Raw genomic sequence first — 19,416 nt, 5'->3', positions numbered from 1 at the left:
TGGTTCGGCTTCCTCACAGGATCGCCATGGAAGAATCTCTGGCACTGTTGTACAGAGACACAGTGTAATTCCACCCACAGCACCACTTTCCCAGTCATCCTCACACTCCCAGGCCAGTCTACAGCCATCGTTAGCACAGGCATGGGAGAAAAGGCGCCCATACTCGGCAAACCACCCCCGAGTACAGGCTCTGAATGCTGGCATTGCTAAACTACTGGCCCTTGAAATGCTATCATTCAGGCTGGTGGAGACTGACACCTTCCGTAACTTTATGGCATTGGCAGTCCCACAATACAACGTGCCCAGCCGCTTTTATTTCAGCAGGCACGCCGTCCCTGCCCTGCAACATCATGTGGAGGGAAAAATTAAACATGCGCTACAAAACGCCGTCAGTAGCAAGGTCCACCTGACCACCGATGAGTGGACCAGTAAGCATGGACAGGGACGATACCTTTCCCTCACTGCCCATTGGGTAAATGTTGTGGAGCCGGGTACAGATCTTGAGAGTGGTGCTGTACGTGTTCTGTCAACTCCAAGGATTGCAGGAATCCAGTCTGTACACACTGACTCCTCCTCATACTCCAGTTCCTCTGAATCAGCGCTGCAGGAGCCGTCACGGTCTACCTCCACATCGACCCGTGAACGGTTGGTTACCTGTTATGATGACCAATATGAGCACAGCCGTGGCCAAACTTAAACAGGCCGTATTAAAATTAATTTCTTTGGGGAATCGAAGCCACACAGCGCAGGAGCTCTGGAATGCCATCAAGCAGCAGAGCGACGTGTGGTTTGTGCCAGCGAATCTCCAGCCAGGCATGGTAGTGTGTGACAATGGCCGAAATCTAGTGGCAGCTCTGGGCCTAGGCAACCTCACTCACATCCCATGTCTGGCACATGTGCTCAACTTGGTCGTGCAGAGTATTTTGAGGGACTATCCGGATCTTGATGCACTGCTTCACAAGGTCCGCATAGAGTGCGCTCACTTGCGGTGTTCCAGCAACGCAAGATCACGCACTGCAGCTCTGCAGCGCCGATTACGTCTTCCGGAACATCGCATCATATGTGACCTACCCACCAGGTGGAATTCAACGTTACATATGTTGGAGAGGTTGTGTGCGCAGCAGGCAGCAGTAATGGAGTACCAGCTGCAGCAGGAGCAAACAAGTCGCAGTGCGCGCCGTTATCACTTCACCACCACTGAGTGGGCCTCTATGAAGGACATTTGCTACGTTTTGCGTGCCTTCAATTATTCCACGTGGATGGCGAGTACAGATGATGCACTAGTCAGCATGACTATCCCCCTTATCTGCCTGCTTGAAAAAACACTGCAAGCACTAAGGGACGAGGTTTTGGAAGAGGTGGAGGATGAGGAGTCACAAATGCCATCTGCTTCTCTACAGTCTGCGCAACGTGGTTCCTCACAAAGGCCTAGGCAGGGGACACTTTGTGAGGAGGATGAGGAGGAGTCAATGGATGAGGAAGACATCTGTCCAGAGGAGGGAGGTACACTATGCTCTAGTAGTCAGTATCTAGAGCGAGGGTGGGGTGATGCAGAGCAGGCAGAGATCAAGCCTCAAGCAGGGGACAGCGTTTCTTGGCCAGTTGGCAGTCTGCAGCACATGGTTTATTTCATGCTGCAGTGCCTGAGAAACGACCGCCGCATCGCCCACATTCTCAACACGGCTGATTATTGGGTGTCCACCCTCCTAGATCGTCGCTACCGGGACAACTTACAAAGCCTCATAACACCATTGAACCGGGAGCGTAAAATGCGGGAGTACCAAGACGCACTGGTGCATTCCATCATGTTCTCCATTCCAACCGAGAGCAGTGCTGCTAGTGCTTTACAAAGCAGCTCAGTGCGTTGAGGCAGTGGAGAAAGCTCTGCACAAAGAGGGAGCAGAAGCAGCGCCTCAGCACAAGGCAAGACCAGTATGGCCGAAATGTGGCAAAGTTTTGTGTCCCCGCCGCCACAAATATCTACAGCATCACAGACGGCTCCAGTCAGCAGGAGGCAACGTTTCCGTCAGATGGTGACAGACTACATGTCTTGTCCTCTCAGTGTACTCCCAGACGGCTCTTCTCCCTTCAAGTTTTGGGTCTGTAAGCTGGATACATGGCCAGAGCTTAGTCAGTATGCATTGGAGGTGCTAGCTTGCCCTGCTGCTAGTGTATTATCGGAACGCGTCTTTAGTGCCGCAGGTGGTGTACTAACAGACCGTCGCATGCGACTATCCTCCGATAACGTTGACCGGCTTACTTTTCTCAAAATGAACAAGGCCTGGATCTCTCATGAATTTGCCAGTCCTCTTACAGAATAAATAATTGGTTGGCAACAGTATCAAGGTCTCCTGTTGTGTTCATGTTTCTACCACCTGAACCGTAATCCCTGAGCTCCAACACCGCCAGTTGGCGCTCGGAAGTGCCGTCTGCACAGTCAACACTTGCTGCCGTGTTATTGGGGTTCAGTAACGTCAGCTGTTCCTCTGCTGTGTGGACGGCAATTTCTCCTGCTCTGTCCACATTCTCACTACTACAGATTTCAAAGTTGCTCCAATTACACCTCTGGCTCCTCTGTTTTCAGTATTATCCCTGAGCTCCAACACTGCCAGTTGGCACTCGGAAGTGCCGTCTGCACAGTCAACACTTGCTGCCGTGTTATTGGGGTTCAGTAACGTCAGCTGTTCCCCAGCTGTGTGTCCGGCAAATTCTCCTGCTTTGTCCACATCCACTGTACTACTGATTTAAAACTTGCTCCAATTACACCTCTGGCTCCTCTGTTTTTAGTATTTACCCTGGGCTCCAATACCGCTAGTTGCTGCTCAGAAGTGCCGTCTGCACAGTCAACGCTTGCTCCAGTGTTATTGGGGTTCAGTGACGTCAGCTGATTCCCAGCTCTGTGTCCGGCAAATTCTCCTGCTTTGTCCACATCCACTGTACTACTGATTTAAAACTTGCTCCAATTACACCTCAGGCTCCTCTGTTTTTAGTATTTACCCTGGGCTCCAACACCGCTAGTTGCTGCTCAAAAGTGCCATCTGCACAGTCAACGCTTGCTCCAGTGTTATTGGGGTTCAGTAACGACAGCTGATCTCCAGCTGTGTGTCCGGCAAATTCTCCTGCTTTGTCCACATCCACTGTACTACTGATTTAAAACTTGCTCCAATTACACCTCTGGCTCCTCTGTTTTTAGTATTTACCCTGGGTTCCAGCACCGCCAGATTTTTCCCAGCAGTGTCTTTGGCACGGGTACTCCCTACTGCCCAGCCTGGTTCCAGCACGCCAGCTGTTTCCCGGGTAGTGTCAACGTCACTTTGCCTCCAATGCGTTGTCCTGTCGTGTTGCGGTCGGGTTAGCCGACTCTAAGGTGCCTGCAGTTTAGGTGACTCCTATGTGGGCTGCGGGATCTGGCAATGAAGGCTGGTTCCATAGTGCCAATAGGACAAGCACCCCCTGTAGGACTGTGGGTTTTGGTAACTGCGGCCGGTTCGCGGCCTTGAAACTTTTTTTTACATGGGTACCTTCTGCTACCCATCCGGATTCCAGTACCGTCAGCTGGTTCTCGGCAGTGCCTTTGGCTTAGGTGCCTCCTTCTCGGTATGCAAGTTCCACCAACGTCTGCTGGTCCTTGGTAGTGCTTTCTTGTACAGGTACCTCCTGCTTAGTAACTGAGTTCCAGTACCGTCAGCTGGTCTTCGGTAGTTCCATTGGCTCTTGTACCTTCTGCTACCCATCCGGGTTCCAGTACCGTCAGCTGGTCCTCGTTAGTTCCATTTGCTCTTGTACCTTCTACTACCCATCCGGGTTCCAGTACCGTCAGCTGGTTCTCGGCAGTGCCTTTGGCTTAGGTGCCTCCTTCTCGGTATCCAAGTTCCACCAACGTCTGCTGGTCCTTGGTAGTGCTTTCTGGCACAGGTACCTCCTGCTTAGTAACCGAGTTTCAGTACCGTCAGCTGGTCTTCGGTAGTTCCATTGGCTCTTGTACCTTCTGCTACCCATCCGGGTTCCAGTACCGTCAGCTGGTCCTCGATAGTTCCTCAGCCTTCTTGTACCTTCTGCTACATTTCCAAGTTAAAGCTTTTTGAAATGGTTCTTGGTAATCACTCTGGATCTCCCTGACGAGGACCCCGAAGACGAGGACCCTGAATACGAGGACCCTGAAGGCCAACCCGATGAAGACGAGGACTCCAAAGACGAGGACCCCGAAGACCAACCCTAAGAAGATGAGGACCCTGAAGACCAACCCGAAGAAGACGAGGACCCTGAAGACGAGGACCCTGAAGACCACCTCGAAGAAGACGAGGACCCCGAAGACGACGACCCTGAAGACCACCCCGAAGAAGACCAAGAAGATGACCCTAAAGAAGTTGACCAAGAGGACAAAGAAGAGAAGACAACCACCAAGATACAGAAGAACAAGAGACAGAAAACCAAGAAGCAGAAGTACAAGAAGCTGCAGAACAAAAAGCGGAAGAACATTAAGCATAAGACTAAAAATCAGAGCAAAAGATAATATCTAAATTATAAGCAGAAGATGACTAAGCAGTGTATGGGGGTGAGTCCGTTCCTCCTCGTGGTGCCCCTGGAAAAGACCTGCTGCTGCAGGCCAAACTGAATGCGGACAAATCCTGTTGTAATTTTTTTGTGACGGGCAGAACGAAAGGTGTAATGTTCAAACTTTTATAGATAACAACTACAGGAATGCCTGTCACAAATAAGAATATGATGAAGAAGAAGAAGATGAAGAAGATGAAGAAGTATAATATGAAGAAGAATAATAGTTGAAGAAGAAGAATATGAAGAATGTAAAAAAAAAGAATAATACGAAGAAGGTGAAGAAGAAGAAGATGAAGAAGGTGAAGAAGAAGTGGATGAAAAAGATGCTGATGCTGAGGATGATGAAGGAGAAAGTGTGGGAGAAGTAAAAAAGAAGGTGAAGAGCATGGAAGTAGTGAAACATAAATATCTGACAAAATATAAAAATACTTAACATAGTCAATATTTCCGTAACTCAGAACGTCTTAAAAAAAATATTAATTCCTGCTATTCCATTTGATTGGGCTAAACCTCTATGCCTTTATTGTCTCGCCCACCTCCCCCAATACATTCGACATTATTCTTAGTTGTTTTCCTTCATGTAGAATTAACCTACAAGGAAAGAAAGGGTTTATTTTTATTCCGATATTTCTGTCCCATTGACTTGCATTGGTTTCCGGTATCGGAATCGGCGATACCAGATGCTTTTTGGGTATCGGTCCGATCCAATCCGATCCGATATTTCCCGATATCGGAAGGTATCGCTCAACACAAGTTATGAACTCTTTTGGGCACCAGAACATAGATGTACACCTCAGGGATGGCAGAGGTGCGGCTGCAATAAAATCCCTGGCAGTTTAACCACTTGCTCCTGCAAAAAGTAAACATGGCATCCAAGAAGGTGTGACAGAGTTCGGCTGAATGCCCTCCTCCCCCAAGTACTGGGCATGTAATGTACAAAAGTCTATTAGGCCGGGCAAGAGGCAGAGTTCCATAACTTACTTTTTAACGCCTCCATAAACATTAGACTAAAGTTACATGGAAGCACTGATTTTGGTCGACTATATAATGTATTTGGGGACCTCCCTACAGATGCAGTCAGTCATACAAACCACAGGAAAGCTGGAATATTTGTATATGGGGGAGTCTGGAGAGATAGCCGTCTGCCAAATGATCATTCAGCCAATACTTATCTCATGTGTATGGGGCAGTTAGTATTACACTGACAGGCAGTGATAATACACGGCACTACAGTAGTACAGTGCATCACCTGAGCAATCAGAGGCTTCTGTGTTGTATGATCGCACTAATGAGAGTTATTTTAAAAAGTTTATTAAAAAAGGTTTAAAAAATTTTTAAAGTGAAAATATCACAGTTTTAGCAAAAATAAATATTTGTCTCTATAAGGAAAACATGCATATAATGAGAAAATGGAGAGGGAGGTCAGCTCACTGTTTATTTAATGCACCTTGTCTGAAGAACACAGCATGAGCCGCCCTGGTCAGGGACTGTGAAGACCCGGGGTCTTCTGTGGGCGTAATGCTACTCAAACAACACAGGGTGAGGGTAAAACAGCGTGGTAATACTTTATTGAACCACAAAGCAGACATTAAACATACAGAACTATCCAGCAAATACCCAAGATGGTACAACATTACACAGTCTCACCCTTCCTTCTCCGCCCGCCTGGGATAGAACAGCTGCGACTTTGGAGACTTCCAGGGCCAACTACCTCAACCAATGGCCCTCCGCTTCTGGCTGGCCCCCACAGAGAGAAGGTAGCGGCAAGCTTAGGAAGTCAACAGTCCATCGAGGTACAAGACCAGGAGACCCGATGGTCCCATCCTGGCCTCTCCGAGAGTTTCCATGGGACCAGACGACCGGTGGGTCCCTCCTGGCAACTCCAAATGTCTCCATGGGTTCTAGGTGACCGGTGGGTCCCTCCTAGTAACACCAAAACAGCATATCCATGGGGCCAAGTGACTTTTTCGTCCTCTCCTGGACTTCCCAAAAGTATCCATGGTCTCTCTGATGGTTAATGGAGCAGATGTGAAACTTTCCAGTGAGGGCTGATACCCTTAGACTAGAATCATGTAGAATACAAATCTGTGTCTCTTTAGATGCCATGCAATCCATCTACTTTCCTGAAGGATGTCTCCCATTCTCCTTCCAAAGTCCTTCTGATGTTCCGTGATTCTCTGTCCCAAATTTCATTCTGTCTACAGCATTACAGACACCCCTGTTTATATTTACATCTGTGTGAGGTCATAAAGCCCAGGTAAAAGAGGTAAAGGTGCAGGGATCACCTATCATTGTTTGAGCTAATCTATTTACATAGTTGGTATCACAGGGGCTGTTGTAAATAAACTTTCAGCTGACTTAGTACAATTTGTCATTAGCACAGTAAACATGATTGTTTCCAAACGAATAGAATTCAGCATTCAGAATTATACAAATACTATGACCGTTTTGATCAGCAAGAGAAATACAGCCCCTGACGAAGATACAGTAGTAGCGATACGCGTAGGGCTTACCCCTCTACAGTGGAAACCCTCCGTAGGTATCTATGCCCTACCTGTATCGCTTCTACAGTAGCTTCGTCAGGGGTCGTATGTTTTTTAACCACTTGTGTGTCCCTACATGAAATAAAGTTGCTATTTTATTTATTATTTGTAGTAATTCTTATTATTTTTGGGTGTGCATTATCTCACTGTGCAAGCTTTTCTCTACCTACTTCTTTATGTGCTTTGGTGCACAGTTACCATTGCACCCCGTATCATATTTCAGTGATTTAGATTGTGTGGTGCCGACTGACAAATATCTTAATAGATTAATGTCTTCTAATACATTTTTTTAGCGGACCTGATGTGCATCCCACGTATTGTAGTTAACTCTCTATACACTCTATTAAATAAATGACCCCTATAGTGGTACAATTGATGAAATTGTGTATTGAAAATTGCTGTACTGTTTGGTTTTCTTCAAATGTGTTGGTTTTATTAACATAGTTGCATGCTTTACAGGGTGTATGTCCACGTTTAAAAAAACCCTTATAGGATAACCAAGTTACATTGCGTTTGATATTTGTTTCTTGCTTATTCCGCCTGGTGTAGAAGCCTTTTTGGATCCAAAACTCAAACAAAATATGCAAAAGAATTTACAAAGTCTGGAGGATGCTATCTCACACATCAAAAAAAACTACGTTTGAGAGAGATATCAAAGGCTACGAGTCAAATTCAATTTACACATGGAAATGAAACAAACCAGGAGCTACTGTTCTGAAATACAGGTCACACAATAAATTCAAAGGAAATAGAGGAGAGCGGAGGTCAGCTTCACAAATCCTAATGTGTCCATGGGTTCCTCTAATTATAATTCTCTGAGGACTTATCTGATGCATCAGTGGGATCAACTAAAGAAAGATGGAACAAAAATAAATTCTCAAGAACGCCCCACAATCCAGCACAAAACAAAGGGCGGGAAGAAAGCTCAAACGTGCCCGGACATGTGCGTTCCATGCCGGAGTGCATCACGGTCTCCTATCTGCGCATGCGCATGTCCGGAAACATGCGTACCACTCCGGATCGCATATGGTATTGGATTGCATACCACCAACATAGAAAAATCCTATCTCTGATATCAGCATCATGGGAAACTAAAAACAAGTACTGCACATCCTCCCATCATGTAATAGGCATGTAGATCTACTTTATCACCACAAAAAATATGGGATGGTGGCCCACAGTATATTCCTAAATGGTCAAATTTGACCTCTATTGCACAATTAGAGATACACAAGGATCACCACACTTGTTAATGACGAAACAGTATAAGTGGAATATCATTGATAAGTAATAATTCTGATATAGAAGCTCAGATATCTCGGTGAAGTACAACATATGTAAACCCCATTCACAGGGAACTGACTAGCAATGGGTAGAGCATAAAATCCAAAAATATAATCCAGAATGGGGCTGTAGTCACACAAAACAGGCATAGGAAATTTGCTCATTGAGTCCCTTAGGGGCTCGAGAATCCAGTCTAACAATCCACTCACTTTCCTTTCAGAGGATACATCTATTGTGATCACCTCCTCTCACATTGGGTTTAACCACCACAATGATAGAAAAGGAGAGGTCTCCGGGTTCACCTCGATGTGCACTGTTTATGTGTCTCACTAATGAGATCTCCCGACCATGGCGTATATCGCCCAAATGCTCCCCTACTCTCCTCCTAGACTCCCTCTTGATCTTGTCTACATATTCTAGGGGGCAGGTGCATGTGGCCATATATACTAGTCCTGAGGTTTTACAGCTGGAATAATCCCACTGGAAAAAGATTTTAACCATGGAGGAACTTGAGAAAGATTTACATTGTCTCATCCAATTACATGTACAACATTCCCTAGATCTAAAGAAACCGCAGAGTCTTCTATCTAACCAAGTCCCCTTGGTTGCAGGTGTTTTATAGACACTGTGCACTAAATGGTCCCTAATTGACCAACCCTTTCTGAAAGTTATTGTGGGAGTAGATTCCACAGCACCCTCAGGTCCGGGTCGACCACAAGTATATCCCAGTGTTTTCTGAGGATATGAAAGATACAGTCACTCTGTTTGTCATAAGTTTTTCTTACTCGTGTAGTCCAATCTTCTTCTTGATCTCTTGGATTGGTATGAAGGAGTGTCTCTCTCTCCCATTTTTCTGCAAATGATGATGCGGAATCGAAAATGTACCATGAGTACCCATTATCCCTTAATCTGGTGTTCAGGTCTATTGCCTGTATATTAAAATCTGTGACATTCGAGCAGTACCTTCTCAACTGTAAAAATTGGCCCTTGGGTTTTCCTCTTAATATGGGGATGGGGGTGATGGTTATCCCACTTTAATAGTTTATTAGTGCTTGAAGGTTTATGGTAGATGAGTGTCCCTAGGGTCCCATTTCAATCTTTCTTGATCAGTACATAGAGGAACGTCAACAGGTAATAATTAGTGTTGGTCTGCCCCTTTAAACAAAATGTACTTTTCAGGTTATCCCCCCAGCACCCTCACTTATCTTCCCTTCTTTTGAGGCCCACAGAGTCAGACTCTACTGGCCCTTCTCCCTGCGAGTGGCGGTTGTGTATCGCCCTCCGGGCCCCTCCCGTCAGTTTGTGGATCATTTTGCCACTTGGCTTCCAAATTTTCTATCCTATGACATCCCCACCCTCATCATGGGAGACTTTAACATCCCAATTGGCGATTCCGTCTCCCCATCTGCCGCTCATCTTTTATCTCTAACTTCCTCCTTCGGCCTTTCACAACATGCTAATTCTCCAACACATGAAAATGGAAATACTCTTGACTTGATCTTCGCCCGGCTCTGTTCAATACATGACTTTACTAACGCTCCTCTTGCACTCTCTGATCACAACCTTCATTCATTCTCTGTCAAGGACTGTCTCCCTGCTCAGGACACCCCCACTTTCCACACTTACAGAAATATACAATCCATTAACACCCAGAAATGTATGAAAACGTTGCAAACATCATTGGCCCAATCTCCTCCCTCTCATGTCCTGACTCTGCACTGAAGCATTATAACGAAACATTGCAATGCTCCCTGGATGAAGCTGCACCTCCTACATAGAGAACAACTCGGCGCAGATGAGGACAACCCTGGCACACGCTGTAAACACGTCTTCTCCAGCGGTGCTCCACGCGTGCTGAACGGCTGTGGAGAAAATCTAATTGAAGATTTCCTCAATTATAAATTTATGCTTAAAACCTATAACTCTGCGCTTCACCTCTCCAAACTAACCTACTTTAACAACCTCATCATCTCACGGCCCAATAAGCCAAAACACCTGTTTGACACTTTTCACTCTCTCCTCAATCAAACAGCACAGGCCCCAACCACCGACCTCAGCGCTGACGATCTGGTCAATTATTTCAAAGAGAAAATTAACCATATCCGACACAAACTTTTCTCCCAATCCTCAAATGTAATGCATGTTCCTCCCTCCCACACTGCATCTTGCTCATTTTCTGACTTCAAACCAGTCACGGAAGAAGAAGAAAAAAACCATCCCTGGACCAGAACTGTGCTGCTAACTACAGACCTGTCTCCAATCTTCCCTTTATCTCTAAACTCCTGGAACGCCTGGTCCACTCCTAATCCGCTATCTCTCAGATAACTCTCTTCTTGACCCTTTACAATCTGGCTTCCGCTCTTTACATTCTAATGAAACTGCCCTCACTAAAGTCCCTAATGATCTACTAACAGCTAAATTTAATGGTCACTACTCCCTGCTGATTCTCTTGATCTCTCTGAATCATTCGACACTGTGGACCACCAGCTCCTCCTCACTACGCTCCGCTCTATCGGCCTCAAGGACACTGTCCTCTCCTGGTTCTCCTCCTAACTCTCTGACCGCTCCTTCACTGTATCTTTTGCTGGCTCCTCTCCTTCTCTCCTTCCCTTTATTGTCATGGTTCCTCAAGGATCAGTCCTAGGCGCCCTTCTTTTCTCCTTATACATCGCTCCTATTGGACAATCAGCAGATTAGGTTTTCAGTACCATCTCTATGCTGATGACCCAATCATACACCTCTTCTCCAAACATCACCCCTGACTTATTACAAAACAACAGTGATTGTCTTTACGCTGTCTCTAACATTATGTTTTTCCTCTATCTAAAATTGAATCTGTCAAAAACTGAACTACTCATATTTCCTCCCTCCACTAACCTACCTGTGCCCGATATTGCCATTTCCGTTTGTGGCTCCACCCTTACTCACCAGCAACATGCCCGCTTGTCTTGCGGTCATACTTGATTCAGATCTTTCCTTCACTCCTCATATCAAATCACTCACTCGCTCGTGTCATCTACACCTCAAAAACATCTCTAGATTCAGAAATTTTCTTACCTTTGACTCTGCAAAAACTCTTACTGTAGCTCTTATTCATTCTCGTCTAGACTATTGCAACTCTCTACTAATCAGTCTCCCTCTTTCTAAACTCTCCCCTCTCAAATCCATCCTGAATGCAGAAGCCAGGATCATATTCCTCGCCAACCGCTACACCGATGCCTCTTCCCTGTGCCAGCCATTGCACTGGTTGCCCATCCAATACAGAGTTCAATATAAACGTATCACTCTCACCCACAAAGCGCTCCATGCTTCAGTACCCCCCTACATCTCCTCCCTCGTCTCAGTCTACCACCCTTCACGTGCCCTCCGCTCTGCTAATAACTTTAAACTAAAATCCTCTGTAATCCGAACCTCCCACTTCCATCTCCAAGATTTCTCACTACCCAGGATAATTCGATTAATGCCCAATAAGGAGAGTTTTAAGTGTGCCATAAAAACCCATTTCTTTAGACTGGCCTATCACCTCAACACACTATCTAACTGTCCCAGTTTGGGCCATATTAAAATTTTCTTCAAAATCATGCTCATACAATCCATGCACTGATTAGCCTCTGTCTGTACTGTACACATACTGGATGGCGACCAGTTCATGTAGTGTTATGTACTATTTACTATATTAAGGCTGTATTATAGAATATATGAACATTTTACCTTTGTGTCTCCCCTATTTCCTTATAGACTGTAAGCTTGCGACCCTCACTCCTTTTAACATCTGAGTTATGCTTATTCTGTAAAGTCTGTATTGTCTGTATAAGTCCCCCCTAAAATTGTAAAGTGCTGTGGAATATGTTGGTGATATAAAAATAAAAATTATTATTATTATTATAATTAAATTCAGATGTAAATCTAAGGCCCACTCTATTGATGCAGAGTTCCCTGACAAATTAAAAAGATTGTTCACTCGTCCCCGACCAGATGATAAAAATGTAGTCAATATATTTCTACCATACCCCAGTATATGGATGCCACCACTTATAATCATCTCAGAATATTGTGGTTTCCTCCCACCAGTCCAGGGATAGGTTAGCATATGAGGGGACACAGCGGCTCCCCATCGCAGTACCCCTGAGCTGGAGGAAGTACTGCCTGTCAATAAGAAAGTAGTTACAAGTAAGAGTGAATTTTAGAAGATCCGCCATGAAGTCATTATGTCTGCTACACTGTACTGATCTCGATTTAAAGAAACGTCTTACTCCTCTGATACCATCCTCAGGCCGTATATTACTGTACAAAGCCTCGATATCTAGTAAGGCCGGCTGCTCCCCTACATGCATATATACATGCTCGAGGGTATACATGGAGGGGAGCAGGCAGAGGGAAAACCAACTCTAGAGGGATTATTCCAACTGCAGGACCTCAGGCGGTACTGTGGGGGCATCATACACACTGCATAAGGGGCATAATGGGGGCATTACACTGTGTGGGGGCATCATACATACTGCATAAGGGGCATTACACTGTGTGGGGGGCATCATACATCCTGCATAAGGGGCATAATGGGGGCATTACACTGTGGGGGGGGCATCATACATACTGCATAAGGGGCATAATGGGGCCATTACACTGTGTGGGGGCATCATACATCCTGCATAAGGGGCATAATGGGGGCATTACACTGTGTGGGGGCATCATACATACTGCATAAGGGGCATAATGGGGGCATCATACATCCTGCACAAGGGGCATAACTGGGGCATTACACTGTGGGGGGCATCATACATCCTGCATAAGGGGTATAATGGGGGCATTACAGTGTGTGGGGCATCATACATCCTGCATAAGGGGCATAATGGGGGCATTACACTGTGTGGGGGCATCATACATCCTGTATAAGGGGCATAATGGGGGCATTACACTGTGGGGTCCTGTACTCTGAGAACAATATGTTTCCTCCCTTCCTGTCTCCATAGTTGGGTCGTATGTATCTATTACAGGAAACAGAACAAAACGTTATGATTCTTATAAAGGGGCAACACAAGACCCCAAAAGTCTCCGTGCTGAAGGGGTTAATGCCCCCTGCGCCCAGTAATGGGGTCTCCACATACCTCCACCTGCAGAGCCGCCACCACATATATGGCTGTTGTGTGCGCACAGGACCTGTGATGAGGTCACAGGAGGGGAGGAGTCAGGGGTCACATGATCAGGGGCCTCAGTGGATGCAGGACTCTGCTGTGCTGGTTGTCATGGTGCTGGATGAGCTGAAGTTTATGTGTGGGGTCAGGAGGGGTTTACAGTGTGGATGTAGCAGAGCCGCGTGTGTACGAGGTGTACGGAGCAGAGCCGCGTGTGTACGAGGTGTACGGAGCAGAGCCGCGCGTGTACGAGGTGTACGGAGCAGAGCTGTGTGTGAGGTGTACGGAGCGGAGCCGCGCGTGTACGAGGTGTACGGAGCGGAGCCGAGCGTGTACGAGGTGTACGGAGCGGAGCCGCGCGTGTACGAGGTGTACGGAGCGGAGCCGCGCGTGTACGGAGCGGAGCCGCGCGTGTACGAGGTGTACGGAGCGGAGCCGCACGTGTACGAGGTGTACGGAGCGGAGCCGCGCGTGTACGAGGTGTACGGAGCGGAGCCGCGCGTGTACGAGGTGTACGGAGCGGAGCCGCGCGTGTACGAGGTGTACGGAGCGGAGCCGCGCGTGTACGAGTTGTTCGGAGCCGCGCGTGTACGAGGCGTACGGAGCGGAGCCGCGCGTGTACGAGGCGTACGGAGCGGAGTCGCGCGTGTACGAGGCTTACGGAGCGGAGCTGCGCGTGTACGAGGCGTACGGAGTGGAGCCGCGCGTGTACGAGGTGTACGGAGCGGAGCCGCGCGTGTACGAGGCGTACGGAGCGGAGCCGCGCGTGTACGAGGCGTACGGAGCGGAGCCGCGCGTGTACGAGGCGTACGGTGCCGAGCCCCGTGTGTACGAGGCGTACGGAGCGGAGCCGCGCGTGTACGAGGCGTACGGAGTGGAGTCGCGCGTGTATGAGGCGTACGGAGCGGAGTCGCGCGTGTATGAGGCGTACGGAGCGGAGCCGCGCGTGTACGAGGCGTGCGGAGCCGCACGTGTACGAGGCATACGGAGCGGAGCCGCACGTGTACGAGGCGTACGGAGCGGAGCCGCGCGTGTACGAGGCGTACGGAGCGGAGCCGCACGTGTACGAGGCATACGGAGCGAAGCCGCGTGTGTACGAGGCGTATGGAGCGGAGCAGCGCGTGTACGAGGCGTACGGAGCTGAGCTGCGCGTGTACGAGGTGTACGGTGCGGAGCCGCGCGTGTACGAGGTGTACGGAGCGGAGCCTTGTGTACGAGGTGTACGGAGAGGAGCCGCGTGTGTGTACGAGGTGTACGGAGCGGAGCCGTGTGTACGAGGCATACGGAGCGGAGCCGTGTGTACGAGGCGTACGGAGCGGAGCCGTGTGTGTATGGAGCAGAACGTATGTAACAGAAGTAGTTAGTGTACGATGCCTCGGGAATATAGTCTGGAGTGCAGACATTGCTGAGTGTGAGAAGCGAGTGGAGTTGGATCCCAGTAATAGAGAATCTCAGCTGTTCCTTCCATTCATGCAGTAAACAGCGCGCAGCAATGATAAATGAGATTGTGATCCTTGGTTGTGAATATCGGGACGTTTCAGTGTAATAACCTTTCTCAAACACTCGCTGGATGGGGGCACTGTGGGCAGGAATAGGTTATAGGTGGCTACACAATTTTTAACGCAGTTTCTCAACAATAAGGCGACACCAGAATGTGGCAGAAGATCTCGCTTCCACGGCTCGGAAGGGAAGAATCACTACAGTGGTACGGAAAGTATTCAGACCCCTTTACATTTTTCACTCTTTGTTTCATTGCAGCCATTTGGTAAATTCTAAAAAGTTCATTTTTTTCCCATTAAAGTACACTCTGCACCCCATCTGAACTGAAAAAAAACAGAAATGTAGAAATTTTTGCGAATTTATTAAAAAAGAAAAACTGAAACATCACATGGTCATAAGTATTCAGACCCTTTGCTCAGTATTGAGTAGAAGCCCCCTTTTGAGCTAATACAGCCATGAGTCTTCTTGGGAATGATGCAACAAGTTTTTCACACCTGGATTTGGGGATCTTCTGCCATTCTTCCTCGCAGATCCTCTCCAGTTCCGTCAGGTTGGATGGTAAATGTTGGTGAACAGCCATTTTCAGGTCTCTCCAGAGATGTTCAATTGGGTTTAGGTCAGGACTCTGTCTGGGCCAGTAAAGAATGGTCACAGCATTGTTCTGAAGCCACTCCTTTGTTATTTTAGCTGTGTGCTTAGGGTCATTGTCTTGTTGGAAGGTGAACCTTCGGACAAGTCTGAGGTCCAGAGCACTCTGGAAGAGGTTTTGATCCAGGGTATCTCTGTACTTGGCCGCATTCATGTTTCCTTCAATTGCAACCAGTTGTCCAGTCCCTGCAGCTGAAAAACACCCCAATAGCATGATGCTGCCACCACCATGTTTCACTGTGGGGATTGTATTGGGAGGTGATGAGCAGTGCCTGGCTTTCTCCACACATACCGCTTAGAATTATCACCAAAAAGTTCTATCTTCATCTCATCAGACCAGAGAATCTCATTTCTCATAGTCTGGGAGTCCTTCATGTGTTTTTGAGCAAACTCTATGCGGGATTTTGTTAGAACTCTCCTGTTAGTTTTTTTTTAGTTTGCTGGTCACATGACCATTTTTGCCTATTTAATCCGGCTCCGCCCTCCTGGTCTTGCTGGACTTCATTGTATTTACTACTCTTGAGCTAGCTTGGTGCTCTGTTGCCGTTCTCTGTTAGTTTTGCTAGGTCTTCTGACCTCTATGCTTTTTGTTGTGTGTTTGTCTTTGACTGCTACTATTTCTGCTAGGAGGTGTCCAACTTATCCCAGTCCCTAGTTCTTGTAGGGATCCCTCCCTCACATCTATAGGTCTTCGTTCAGACTAGCCGAGGACTTTAGCGGGTCTGATCGCAGGATCAGGTTCCCCGTTACATCGTAGGGATCTAGTTTAGTTCTATTGTAGGGACAGTTCTCCTGTCTTTCCTTAGTCCCTGTAGCAGATCATAACAGTAAGTCCAGCCCTAAAAGAAAAAAAAAAATTTCTCTAAGGAAAGACCTCCAGTTTTCCATCATGGTCTCGGTTCAAGATTTGGCTCAACGCTTGCAGGGACTCTCTCTGGAGGTGGCCAAGCTCCAACAACACGTGAGTAGTTGTTCTGGAGCACATTTTGTGGAACCAAAGGTACGTCTGCCTGATTTATTTTTTGGCGAACAACAAGATTTTTTTTCTTTTAAAAATGCTTGTTTATTGTATTTTCGTTTGAGACCCGGATCCTCTGGTGATGAATCACAGCGCATAGGGTTCATAATGTCACTTTTGCGCAAAGATCCTCAGGGATGGGCCTTCTCTCTCCAACCTAGTGATCCATGCCTTAGATCAGTGGATAGTTTTTTTTCTGCTTTGGGTTTGTTGTATGATGATCCTGATCGTGTCTCATCTGCTGAGTCTGAATTGAGACGTTTGAGGCAGGGATCAGGTAATGTGGAAAAATATTGTTCTCACTTCCGTCGGTGGTCGGCCCAGGTGGGGTGGAACGATTCAGCTTTGAAAAGCTTGTTTCTTGCAGGGCTAGGTGAAAGGGTTAAGGATTTACTGATTGCTTATCCCACACCTGGAAACTTGCAGGAGGCTATGCAATTAGCTATACGGGTGGACAGAAGACTGCGTGCAAGGGTTAATGAGAGCAAATCCTCTGCTATGTCAGCTCCGAGTCTTGAGAGGGTCTGTGCTGACAATGGAGAGCCGATGGAGATTGGGGCGATGCCACCCCGCATCCAGGAAAAAGATCGCAGGCTTTCTGAAGGCTTGTGCTTCTATTGCGGAAATTCTGGTCATTTTATTAAGAACTGTGTGCTTCGTTTGAAGAAAGAAAAAAAAATGGTCAGTTATGCCCGTATTGCCTGTTTAAATTCTAAGGGAGTATTCCTATCGGCCACTACTGCTGCTCAGGATGAATTAATTGAATTTCGGGTATTTGTGGATTGTGGTTCTACTCTGAATGTGATTGATGGGGGATTCTTGGAAAAACTTAGATTAGAACCTAAAACTTTGTCATCCCCTGCTGTGGTTTCTGTTGATGGCTCTTCCTTGAAGAGTGTTACTCCATAAGGTCTGTGAATTTCCCCTCACTATTAATGGTATTCACCAAGAAAATTTGGATTTGGTGGTATTGGATAATTTGCCTTCTCCAGTAATATTGGGGTTACCCTGGTTAAAATTGCACAATCCTGTACTGGATTAGTCTACCAATGAAATTAAGTCCTGGAGCCCTAAGTGTTATGACAAGTGTTGTAACGGACGTATTGCTGCTGTGGATAAAGGGGAATTGCCTGTACCTATTCAGGATTTTTGGAGAGTTTTTTCTGAGGAGGAGTCACAAATTTTGCCTCCCCATAGAGACTATGATTGTACCATTGAATTTGTCCCTGGAGCGACTCTTCCTAAAAGTCGTTTATTTAATCTTACTATTCCTGAGAGAAAGGCTTTGGAGGAATACATACAGACAAGCTTGGCCGCCGGTCACATTAGGCCTTCCAAGTCTCCTGTGGCTGTTGGATTTTTTTTTGTAAAAAAAAAAGATGGCGGTTTACGTCCTTGTCTGGACTTTCGTGAGATTAATAAAATTACTGTACGCAATCCTTACCCACTGCCATTGATTCCTGATTTATTTAACCAGTTAGTGGGGGCCAAGTGGTTCTCTAAAATTGATCTCCGGGGGGCATACAATTTGTTGCGCATGAAGGAGGGTGATGAATGGAAGACTGCTTTTAACACTCCTGTGGGTCATTTTGAGAATCTGGTTATGCCTTTTGGTCTTACCAATGCTCCAGCATTTTTTCAGAATCTTATTAATGACATCCTTAGACCTTTAATCGGCAAAAATGTGGTTGTGTATTTGGATGACATTCTGATTTATTCGCCTGATCTGGAGTCTCATTGGCGGAGCGTACGTGAGGTATTACAGTTATTAATGGACAATTCGCTTTTTGCTAAGCTGGAGAAATGTGAGTTCGCTGTACAGAGAATTAGCTTTTTGGGCTACATTATCTCCAGTGAAGGTTTTGAGATGGACCCGGTTAAAGTTCAAGCTGTGCAGGAATGGCCTAGGCCTATTGGTTTGAAATCGATACAGAGGTTTTTGGGTTTCGCCAATTATTACAGAAAATTCATAAAAAAATTTTCTATTATTGTCAAACCGCTGACCGATCTCACCAGGAAAGGTGCTAATGCGGTTCAGTGGACTTCTGAGGCCATTGAAGCTTTTGTGTTTCTAAAGGAGAGGTTCACCTCTGCTCCCATCCTTATGCAGCCTGATGTGACTAAGCCATTTTTGGTTGAGGTTGATGCTTCTTCGGTGGGGGTCGGTGCGGTGTTGTCTCAGGAAAACAAGGATGGAGTACATCCCTGTGCCTTTTTTTCAAAAAAATTTTCTGAGACTGAACTTAATTACGATATTGGTAATCGGGAATTGGTGGCGATTAAACTCGCATTTGAACACTGGCGTCACCTCTTGGAAGGTGCTGAATTTCCCATTCAGGTTTTCACTGATCATAAAAATCTTATCTATCTTGATGCTGCCAAGCGCTTGAATGCCCGTCAGGCTAGGTGGGCACTTTTTTTCTCGCGGTTTAATTTTTCCGTTACTTACATCCCGGGTACCAAGAATGTTAAAGCGGATGCTTTGTCTCGCAGCTTTTCTCCCATGGTCGGTGTTGAGGAGGAAGAGGAGAGCATTTTACAAGAAGGTGTTGTGATTGCTGCTTTGGACTCCGTTTTGGAGGATGAGATTCTTAAAGCTCAGGAGAATGCCCCATCTAACACTCCCCATGGGAGGTTGTTTGTGCCTAGGACCTTTAGGAGAGATTTGTTTGTTGAGTGTCATGAGTCTCGGTTGGCAGGTCATCCAGGAATTTCTGAGACCAAGAGACTTGTG

General features: G+C 46.7%; 1 protein-coding gene across 2 annotated transcripts in view; it reads right to left on the bottom strand.

Annotated features, from left to right (window-relative positions):
* LOC141171879 (uncharacterized) overlaps positions 1–19,416 on the bottom strand; it is a 307,194-nt gene that overhangs the window by 8,328 nt on the left and 279,450 nt on the right. Inside the window, exon 1 of one of the 2 annotated variants that reach the window (XM_073655516.1) lies at positions 13,490–13,581. The exons of the other annotated variant lie outside the window; for it this stretch is intronic. The gene's annotated coding sequence lies outside the window, so the exon portion shown is untranslated. Of the gene's footprint in view, positions 1–13,489; positions 13,582–19,416 lie in introns of those variants that run through there. 2 annotated transcript variants of the gene reach the window in all.

This window comes from Phyllobates terribilis, unplaced genomic scaffold (genome assembly GCF_046119375.1).
Source record: "Phyllobates terribilis strain yellow unplaced genomic scaffold, ASM4611937v1 Scaffold_12__6_contigs__length_324123572, whole genome shotgun sequence".
Taxonomy (NCBI): Eukaryota; Metazoa; Chordata; class Amphibia; order Anura; family Dendrobatidae; genus Phyllobates; species Phyllobates terribilis.
The sequence above is the reverse complement of the archived record's forward strand: the minus strand, read 5'-3'. Positions and strand labels throughout refer to the sequence as shown.